The sequence below is a fragment of the Balearica regulorum genome, chromosome 2 (genome assembly GCF_011004875.1).
Source record: "Balearica regulorum gibbericeps isolate bBalReg1 chromosome 2, bBalReg1.pri, whole genome shotgun sequence".
Lineage (NCBI taxonomy): Eukaryota > Metazoa > Chordata > Aves > Gruiformes > Gruidae > Balearica > Balearica regulorum.
The window spans coordinates 92,474,117-92,483,284 of NC_046185.1; positions in this window are offsets into that span (position 1 = coordinate 92,474,117).

A 9,168-nucleotide genomic window follows, 5' to 3' on the forward strand; every position below is an offset into this window, starting at 1 on the left:
GCAAATAAGTGAGGAAAAAATTAGCACAAAACCCATGTAAAAATTCAGACCGGTTTGACGTTGTGTTAGTTCTGGGTTTCTGGGCCTTCGTCTTCAGCCTTTTAGCAAATAAAGCTTCTGCTGCCATAGATGGGTTTTGACTAAGTAAGGCTCAAAAGCTCCATTGCAATTACATCCTTATCTTTATATGCTTAAACTCAATTAATGAATGGAAGATATATGACGTCTGAAGGCTTTTAGTGCTGTAATTACCAGGAGGTCAGAAGAAAGATAAAAACCTTGCATAATAGTACAAATCAGCGTAGCTTTATGAGGAGACTCATGTATTTCTTTATTACTTTGGTCTCAGTATTCAGGAACTGAACTGTTTTATTGAGACAAATTAGACTTTCTACAGACAGGATGCAGAAAATAAATCCCAGCAATAAGAATCTCAGTAAAGTCAGCTTCACATTCAATCATTTAAAAAAAAAAAACAAACCAGCAAATCTACTGGCAAATATTCATGTCCCACAATAAGATGGTTGAGTGTTTTTCCTTAGTACTCCTTTTTTTCCTGTGCTCCTGTCAGAACAAGTGGCTGATGAGGGTTGACTCCAGCAGGAAAATCTGGAATGCCAACTGTATTCACATCTCTATAAAATAAAATGCTGCTTCAACTAGCTCATGCAAGGGACTTTTTATTTTTAGAACTACAGAATGAACACAGGTCTCAGTTCAAAGCACGGTAGTTTTCAGTATGAGATGCTTTAACTGAGGAAAAAAGGAAGAAAATGTAATTTTAATGAGTTAAAGCTATAACATACAAGATGAGAGAATGTCACATCAGAAGTCTGAATATAAAATCAGGAGCCTAGTCTTAGTCTTAGCTAACTAGCAGTCATAAATACACACACAGTATACAAAAAATACTTTCCATATATAGAATCTTTTCTTGTATTAACCTCGGGGATAGCAACATTAAAAAAGTCAGACTGACTGCAGTTATGGTTCCTAGGAGGGGACCAATAAGTACTTGAGCATAAACTTCCCCGTTCAAAATCAATTTGCAGCAGGCTGCTGGTTTGAGAAGACAACATCTGAGTTTCTTCCAGCAGAAAAGAGGATTACAGCAGGTAGGGTTCACACAGCATTTTGGCCTCTCCTAAGCAGACCAGGCTTCGTAACAATCCAAACCTCAAAGCAGTATTTGTTCACTGTGATGAGTAAGCCAGACTTTGTACTTCTGCTTACACAGACCCTTTACAATAGCCCTTTGATTTCAGTAATTTAAAAAGAAAAACCACCACCCACCACCACACCGTTTGGCTGCTTTCTCTCTGATTCATACAGTTTAAGTTGCTCTTCCTAGAAAGTAAATACCATAGCGTGGATAAGGAAGGCAGTTATCTCTGGGTTTTAAGTCACCTTAACCTAGAGATAAATTCACATAGATGAGTTAACTCAGAATGTGTTTAGTAATACTTTCACTGTTAAATTTTGTTTTCTTGTATTTATATATGACCAAAATCCTGGTAAAGTACATAAACCTGATCAAGTCCCCAGATGTCTTGAAGACAGATATTCATCTTGATTTTTTAATATGGTTTCATTAGAAGGGAATAAGATCAGTGCAATTCACTTGAACCTATTGAGATAAAAAGGTGCAATCGAAATCAGAAACTGGCTTTTGTGGGGTTTTTTTGGTGGGGTTTTTTGTTTGTTTGTTTTAGTTTTCTGTTTCTGTAATTTTTTTTTAACTTTTTTTTTTACTGTAGCAAACCTGTCTAGCTCTGTCATGTCATCTTATGGTACCAGCTAAATATATATTCTTATCCATATTCATTAAGGGGCCTACGCATTCCCTCACTGCTCAATAACAATAAAAGACAAAAACCACAGCCAAAATCCTGGAGAGCACAACCTGTTTGGAAACATGCTGAACATGCATAGTGGCTGCTGGCAATTCAGATGATAATTAATTCATTGCATCAGCCAGAAAATGTTGTATCTTCAGGTTAAATAGAACTTCAAACAACCAGTTTGTACAATCATTTTTATTTTTACACCGTAACATTGAAATTACTAGACAGTCTTTTTGGCTAAGAGCTTTCCTTTCAACACATGAGAGAAAACACTATGGAAAATGGAAAAAAAATGCAGCCCAGAGTTTAAGTGAGGGTTTAAACTCTTTGCGCATGGAAAACAGTACAAGAAAACTAAAGTGGAAGTCATGATTGAATATAAATATTTAGTATAAAAGCCAGTACAACTCCAACTCGTACATCCTCCAGTTTTTTATCTGTGAGAGTCAAACGAGCTAAATAATGGAAACAATAATAATTAGATAATTTTCTAAAAACTGCAGTGGAATTCATTCATGGCATTATTTAATTAATGTTTTTGGTCTTGCTACCCATATCTTTGGCATTGGTATGTTGCTATTGGGATGCTATTCAATACACGGGTATTAAATTCCCCAACATGGGCTATGGTGTGGCCTTTCTCATGGTCTGTGTTACTTCTTAGTGGAACAACTTATGTAAGACAAAAAGAGATCATGGTACAGTGGATTTTGATGGTGCTCCTTACAGTGGAAGCAACTGGGATCACAAATCTCATCCCCAATTTTTTAGTGACACTGTAATATTTGGTATTTCCTTAAAGCTCTACACTCTGAAGATAAATAAATACAGCGGTATATCAGCATGCAATTCTTCAGAGATCATTCCTGCCCTTAAGCGAGCTTCAAAAGGTACTCAAAAGCCAGAAAACAAAGAAATATACTTCATGATTTTTTAATTTCATTATTTCATCTGGTGCTTTTGAAGCAATTTCACGAGGAGATTGGCTTTTGTTTCAGAGAGACAGGAAACAGTGTGGGGTGAAATGACCATTTGCGAGCGCATCTGGTCCTGCTGGACTTTTTAATAGAGCACAGAGTTCTTCAAACAGCCGAGATGACCCTCTTTAGAGGGAACATAAAAGAGATGCACATCAGTGGGAGGGAGAGAGCAGGGAGCAGCCACTCTGCTTCCAGTGTAGCATCTTGCTAACCACAATGGGGAGGAAGCAAAAAGGTAAATAAATAATACTTTGCCTGGAAAGAGGCCACGAAGCACGATGGCTTTGCAACTTTTAACTTGTTGTTGCCAACATTTTAGTAGCCCCTTAGACTGCGCTGTCTGACGGAGCTGTCCTGAGGGGGCACAATCTCTTTTCATGCAGAACTGACAGAAAAACCCGCCGAGGGCTGTGGAATGAAAAAGCGCCTCTGAACGTTTTTCCAAGCTGTGCTGCCCTCTGAAGGCGAGCGCATGCTGCTTGGATTTACTCCAGCACTGGCAAAAATAATCCTAATCCTGCTCTGCAATTAGGGCATGGGAGGAGACAACTAATAGTTTCCAAGGAGTGGGAGGAGTAGGGGAAGGAGGTGAGTACAAGGCATTGTACACAGTAAATTCATATACAAGGAAAAAAATTAGTGTGCATCCACCTCACGTAACAGGTGAGTTATTGAGTTAACTGTTGGCAATTCCCCTGGCCTAGGACATTTGCAGGCTTGTACATCCTGTGTATTAGCCGCCCCACGAGCATTTAGTGAAATCCCTTTAGCACTTTGGCTCTTGTCCTGTAACGTGGCAGAGAACCTGCAGAGCCCCAGCCATCCTGTGTGACCTTCTGGTGATGGGAGAGACCAGGGATCACCGGGGAGTTCCTCTGCATGATGAATAAAACTGACTGAGGTTCCTAGCCAGACCATTTTTGCTACTGGGAAATTATTAATGAAGTTTCCATAGTAAGGTTATCAGGTTTGACTTACTATTTTTTTATTTTCTTTTGGTGGGGAAAAATGGGACATGGTGCAAAGAACCACGGGAAACTAATCATATACATGGAAAAAGCAATTGTGACCAATGCAGGAGCAGCTTGATCAAACCTCCTTCCCCTCTTCCACATGAACTAAACAACATACAGTTTATGGACACCCAGGACTCTGTCTCACCCCGTGCTACACCTCAGCTCCCTTCTTGCAGGCTGAGCTCATCTCAGTGGCAGGCATGGGGATCAGGGAGGGAGGACTTGCTACTGCTGTTTTGCTCCAGTCCTGTCCCAAAGCTCCCATACCAATTCTGTCATTTCAGCCTCACAGCTGGTGCTGATCACAGCAGTCCTGGCTGCTTGGATTATTCTGAACCAGTGTTCAGGGGTGCCTCCTCACACCATTACTTCTCTTGTGTAGATTCAGCTACATTTGTGCAATCAGAAGTCCTCTACTCCTGCTTCCACCTCAACCCACATGTTCCTCCATATAGTGTTCAAAAGCTCCCAAGTGAGCACTGGACAAAATCCCTGGCTCAAATCTACAGGTTATGAAAATTTCCCCTAACTGGGACTTGCATACAGTCAAAGTCCATTAACTTTTCAGGGTGACCCTATCAGGACCACATCTTGCCCTATTTCTCCATATACCTTTCAGAGGACTATCAAGATAAAAATACTAATCTAATTAATTACTGCATTAATTCAAGCAACAGGAAAGTTCCAATCAAACAACAAAAGCAAGTGAATGATGAGTTAAAAAGGAAAACATGCAAATTTACATAAATGAAGCTTGTCAAAAGACTTGCTGTTCTTTAGAAAGACACTTTACTCAAAGCTTTCAAAAACTATCAGCACTATCAGCTCCTGGGTCTCATCAGACACTGCGGAGAGATACCAAACCTATTGCCAGTTTTACAACCTCCTATTTAGACAAGATAGGGCAGCTGTTGACCAAAACCTTTGGCAATGAGCGTCCAACCCCAGAAGAGAATAGTTGTGACATATTTTACAGCTGAATTATCTTGGTAGTTTCAATTTCTTGCAATATATAAAAGCTATCATTACCAAGAATAAGAGTCTGAAATGTCTCGCTAGTAATTCTAAACCTGCCTTCACACTTTGCTGGTATTCTTCATCACTAAATCCCCTGCCTAGCATACTCCATAAGCATGCACCAGGAATGTCCTCTAATATGTGACCCAAATAGCAACACTTTATGTCCTCCAAATACTAGCCCAGCAAAGCAAAATAAACCCATGTTTTTGTTGCTGTTTTCAGTGTTTGTTAGTAAGTAAATCTTGAGTTAAATTGGTCTTGAAAAAATAATTATAGCCCACTAACGGGTTATAACTAACCAATATATCCTCTGTTCTAGGCAATGACTTCTCATATGCATGCCACTGAATGTAAATGGTAATATCTAAGTCCTCGCAGATATGGAAAGCCTTACTTCTTGCATTAATACACGTATGACCCTGGTCAGTCACTTTGCATTTAATCTCAGAGCTCCATGGGTAAACTGACTTTTCAAAAGTCAGTTAATCTTTATTATGGGACAGCCACTGTAATTATCAATTTTTTTTTAAAAATTAGTCATACTAAGATTTCAGCCATCTCAGTTGTTTTTTACCAGATAAAACATAATGCCCCTGCTAGACAGCTGAGAGACTTAACAGTTTACAGTTTATGGTTTACAATTATGTTATTTTGTCTGTAGTATGAGCAATAGGGAATGATCCTTTGTGAGTACTTAATATAACAATCTTCTGCAACTTTTATTGTTGCATAACTTGTCTGTAAAATTACTTCATTTATTACCTTCATGATATATCTGACCTAAACATTTTTTTCCTGCAGGTTTTAGAGAATTTGCAATTTGGTCCATGAACAGGCATACCCTCATCATTAATAGGGGAGTGTGTAGAATAGATCCCTTACCCTTTTTACTTAACATCCCAGCACATTATAAAATAATACTTATGTATCATGTCACATGTTGCAGATGGAGGTGTGAGTCAGTAGATGAGGAGAAGACCCAGGCTCTGCATAGGGTTATGGGTCTTTGTCTCCTTTCAAATAACAGAGGGAGGACTGCCAAGTCAGAGAAAACTTGCAGTATAGGACTGTATGGATAATGCACGAGTGCTTAGAGACCAATGGTAGGAGAAAGGAGCACGGACCGAGTATTTACAAAGGGAGAACCACAGTCTAGTCAGACCAGGGCATAAAAATCTGTATTTGCTTGAGCCACAATTCATATCAACTACAGAGAATGCGTGAGTTATCACCCCTAGACTGTCTTCCACTGGAAACCCAAGGTATTTGTTGCACAGACTATACAGAATTGTTGCAGTTTCTTGTCACCTCCAGCTCTTGCGTGTATTAATGCAGAAATTTTTAGGCCACAATTAAGAGGACAAACAGCTACAGTCAATATCTGCTTTTAAATTACTTTGTCTTACCTGCAGGCTTACTTAGTGCCTCACTTCCGCTCTCTCCATACAGCAGCAGATGTTAATTTTCCTCATTTCAGCCACGAGCCCAGCAATGCCAATTTTCTTCCTCTGCACCTTCCCTGCAGGACAGAGGCCGGACCATCACAGGGGCACTAAGAACACAAAAGAGACTGTCTCTGTTTGCAATTTTGCGGTGGCCTGCAACCAACTCAGAGGAGATACTGCAGAGAAAATAATAATCTCTGCCCAGCTGGACTGGCTGTAGTCTCTACAGCCACGGATTTTTTGGCTGATGATAGAGACTCTATCAGCTAAACTCCACCAAGTCTTTGCTGAGTGCAGACCAGCACAGAGGATTTTTGTCAGGTCCACTTTGAATACACCAAGTTGGTCCACAACAGAGAGTACTAGAGGGTTGTACAGGGCAAACCACACTATTATCATTCTCCAAAACTGCTGTGCAACTTTTGTGGTAACATCTGGGACACAATTTCTTGTAACAAGGGAAGTTTGATCAAGTCTTAAATAACTAAGTGCCGTAAATAGAAAGTTAAGGCTTTGAGTAAAGATTTCTGTCAACTGCAGGCAAGAAACTAGAGTCTGAGGTTTCCCTTGGGTAAAACTTTATAGTGAATTAGATTTCAGCATTATTAGGTACTAGCAAAGTTAAGAAAATCTGGTGAGGTTATCCCATTCTTTTTGCTAACAGAAAGAAATAAGAATGGAAAAATACCTCAGACTGCATTAGCCCAACACTTGTAACTGCCAGCTGCGTCAAAGGGAAGCACACCCACCTCGCACACACCTGTAAGACAAAAAAAACATCTTTTAAGTTTACCAATCCATTGATTTGATTTGTTTTGCAAGCTGGGGTCAGTTTGCAAATCATGGGCCATTTAAAGAACTACTTAAACCAACTCTCTGTGTCTTAAGAATTAAAATGAACATTGGCTGATAGCACAAGTAATTTTGCCAAGAGTATTTTGGATTAAGTTAATCCATGTTTTCACCTCTGCTCCCATCTTTCTACATATCTTGAAAGGGCAGACACAAACTCAGAGTAGTAGCTCCTACCCTGCTAAACTATCCTGCTGTGAAGAGCAGGGATACTTATTTGAGGAAGGAAGAAACGTTTAAAGAATCTGACTCAAACCCTCTAACAGTATGCAGTCAGTTTAATTTCTGAAATATTTCGGTTACATCGTGGCCCTTGGCTTAAGTCCTACTTTTTGTCATGCAGAAGAACTTAATATGAAGACTACCAAGCTGGGAGCCTCCCAACAAAATTAATCTCCAATACAAATACCCTTTTTGTCAAGAGAAGACAGTAATAAAAAAGATTTTGCAGGTTGTATATAGAAAATCTTCGATCAAGGCCAAGGCCCAGTAATGTATCTTGAAACAGAAAGAGTAATCAACTTGAATTTCCTGCTGCAGGAAGGTTAAAGTTGGCTTCCTGACTTGGAACCGCATCCTTAGACCACAGACCTGGTCTGCAGCAGTCGCTCTGAACAAACAAACTCCGGATACGGAGTCATGGCACCCTCTCTGATGTAAGCTCCGCATGGCACCAAATACCTCTGATGTCAGGAAATACCTGCCTGCCATTTGTGTATACCAGGTAGCTGGGTTGTATCACGTGTACAGCTCGAGAGAGGTGCAATGAGCTCGACATGGCTCCAATGCAAAACGGTTTTCTACCTTTGCCCCAAAATGAAATATTTATTTACAAATTGAATTAGGTAGCTGAATGCAAGTTTTAAAAAATTGTTAAATGCAATACTGTAAACAGGAAGCAAAGCACCAGCTATTTTTCAGTCAACGCATCAGAAAAAACCCAAATGATTCAATGTTATATATATAAAAAAATAATCTGTGGTACATAGTCCTTTTGGAGGAGAGTTCGTAACCTTCTGACACCTCCCAGGGAAGTCAGCAGACCCACCTCCTTCTTTTAAGAGGGATGTGGCATTCTTAGTTGAACAGCAAATGAAGATCAGAAGCCATACATAAAGCCTTGTAAGCATTGATCTCATCACAGTTCATAAACTAAGCAGGATCAGGACAGGAATCCTTGGAAGTCCATCAGGTAACCAGTATAGACTCAGTAACACAGGTATATGGGGCACATAGCAGGCAAATCCTGAATAGTTACTGAGCAAATCCAGCTGTAACTGCACTGCACTACCATGTCAGTGGTAATTTTCAGCCAAGGCACACATCCTCATCACTGGTGGCCAGTTTACTCCATGGCGTGCTGACAAGTGTGTACGTTACCCCGGTGGTTCCTCAGCATTTCAGCAATGAAAGTCTTCTTCACTAATTATCTGCTGTAATTCTAGCCAAACACAGTCGTCTTCTGCTACCCAGCTGCTAGTTAGCAGCGTCATATGCTGTTTTCAGCACACTGGACCTCTGTACACTTAAAGAAGATTGAAGAGAAGAAAAATAATCAGCACTTAAGTGAAGGAATGTTGTCAACATCAGGGACACGGCCATGACCGTACATTCCACTTATTGAAATGTTCAGTCAACAGCAATCTTGGATGTGAATATGTTTTCAGTTGGAAGAGGAAGCCAAACTCTCTATTATAACAGCAGTAAGTCAATTTGTGTCTCTCAGCTTTCCAATTCAAAGCTAATGGAATTCCTGAAACACAACTGGAAATACATGAGTGTGTTTTGCTACCAGGAATCTCCTTTCCAAAAGCACTTCCCAAAATGTTATCACACAATAAAAATTTAAAATGATACAACTTCAAAAACTAACATAATTCAGCTATTTTCATAACTATTCTACTTCCAAAATGATTTAAACTTTCTCTGGAAACTAGAGATGATAAAGGAACCTCAAACTTTCAAACTTCCACACTGCTGTCATAAGAATATTTAAACAAATGCATAGACA